A 2,500-nucleotide genomic window follows, 5' to 3' on the forward strand; every position below is an offset into this window, starting at 1 on the left:
GAGGGCTGAATTATTAACGAATTGGAGCTGGAAGACAGTGGTAATTTGTGGCTAAAACTCTCATTTACGGCCAAAATATCGATGCAGTTTTAACTAATATTCACCAAACACATCTTCCACATTAAATATTCCGACGACACCACGATAATATGGATTAATTTTTATGGTTCTTTACCATTTTCTTCAAATTCTGTTCTGTCTCGAAAAGAGACTGTTTCTAACAGACTAGTTTGTTTGTCTGTGATTGCATGACACTGTATTTTCTACATATTGCAAGCAAGCTCAGGCCAATGCGATGCCTGGCAAACGAGCGCCCACCACTGAAGTGATCCAATAAGATCGAAAACACGTGATCTGATGATCTCCAAGCTAGGGTGGTGGAAGATCTTTCCCGCTTGCAATGAATATCGAGCGTGAGAGCACACTGAATAACCAGCAGGAGGAGATGTCTTCCTGGGGTTAAAACAGCATTCCTGTCGGTTCTTAAAGAAAATACACGTTAAAGTGGCGGCCAAGACTAAATTTTCGATAAATTTCTTTAAATATTTCTTATTAAAAAACGGTGATCCAAAACAACAAAAGCATTTTTGTTTTTAAATCGAGAACATTTTCAATTCTATATCTCCGAAATGAGGAATTTATGTATTGTGTATTAATCGGAGTGGTCTTGAGGCATAGTGTAGTAAGGGCGCTGGTTATCTTCTAGTCATCTGGAAGTTCTGAGTTCAATCCCAGGCAAGGACACAACACACAGCCCAGACCGGGAATCGAACTCACTACCTCATGGTTGTGAGCCTCGTTTGTCCTCTCTGTGTTTAGCTCCTTGTGGGCAGTAAAGAAATAGGTATTTCGTTTGTCTTTACGTTCTGAGTTCAAATTCCGCCTAGGTCGACTTTGCCTTTCCCCCTTTCGGGGTCAATTAAATTAAGTACCGGTTGCATACTGGGGTCGATCTAATCGACTGGCCTCCTCCCTCAAAATTTCGGGCCTTGTCCTTAGAACAGAAAAGATTATATCTTTTAAAAGGTGGGGGTGCAACTAAATACCCCTTGCAGCGCACAATTTGGAGGCTTCTGAACTAGATTACAAAGACGAAACTGAGTTTATTGGGGTACTGAAACGTTTGAACGAACCCACTTCACAACCATATAAGTATTTTGTTGTTGTTGTTGTTTTGGGTGCAAAGATGTTTGTTGTTTGTTCCTTCTCAAGTCATGCCAGGCTCATAAGGGCCGGTTTCCCAGTTTCCTTGGCGTATAGGTTTCACACCTGGACGGGACACCGGTCCGTCGTAGGTGAGCTGCAAGATGCAGGAGGAAATAATGAGAGAAAGTTGTTGCGAAAGAGTCAGCAGAAGTTCGCCATTACTTTCTGCCGGAGCCGCGTGGAGCTTCGGTGTTTTCATTCATAAACACACACACCACCCGATTCGAGATTCGAACCCGCGATTCCTCGACCGCGAGTCCGCTGCTCTAACCACTAGGCCATCTGCCTCCACGTGTGCAAAGATATTACTACTAATTTCCTTGTAATAAAGTCTGATTATATCTGCCTGTCTTTCTCTAACTTAAATTTGTATAAGCATATTTAAAATAATGAGTATTCTATACTTAATTAGGGATATTCATGAAAGAGGAAAAGACTACAATAGCGCAGCGACTAAGAACGGTTTATTCATTTGGGTAAGAGAAAGCTGGGGGACATGTTTTGATATTATTTGACCTTTTCAGCGAATCACAAACTTCGTCATATTTGCTGAAGGTGTGATATCACTCTGTAGATGTCCAATATTGTTTATGTCTAAGTGAAAGACTAACGTAATTGTACGTCTGTATGGTTCACGAAAAGTTAAATTAATGTGAAGCTGTTTAATGTTTTCAGCAGTTAAAATCTAATTAGAAGTAATTTTGTGGCGCGGAAAAATATAAATTGAATGAATTAATACTTTAAAATTATATCGCAAAGTATAGGAGATAAATCTGTACATGCTTTGGTCTTATTAGATCTCTTCAGCAAAGCATAGACGTCACACTACTACTAGTCGAAGCAATATGGATTCTAAAATAGGCCTAATGCTATTCGAAAAGAGGTATCAAGCGATTAATGTCGACGGTGAGATTATGAAGAGCAAAGCCGACCTCGGCGAGATTTGAAATGAGAACGTAAAAGATTCGTAACTATATAATTCGTACCATTTTGTGTGATTCTTTATCGGTTCTGCTTGTCTAAAGTAAAAGAATCCCAGGAGGCTGTAATCCAACACTGAAAGAGTTGAACGAACACACCAAACAGTCTCAAGCGTTTAGGAGCAAACGCTGACACGGAATCGTTAATAAACCTTTCTACTATAGACACAGAGTCTGAAATTCGCGGGAAAGGAACTAGTTGATTACATCGACCCAATTACTCAACTGGTATTTATTTCATCGACACCGAAGGAATGAAAGACAAAGTCGACCTTGGTAGAATTTGAATTCAGACCGTAAATCCGGACGAAATG

The sequence above is a fragment of the Octopus sinensis genome, unplaced genomic scaffold (genome assembly GCF_006345805.1).
Source record: "Octopus sinensis unplaced genomic scaffold, ASM634580v1 Contig17319, whole genome shotgun sequence".
In the NCBI taxonomy this organism is placed as follows: domain Eukaryota; kingdom Metazoa; phylum Mollusca; class Cephalopoda; order Octopoda; family Octopodidae; genus Octopus; species Octopus sinensis.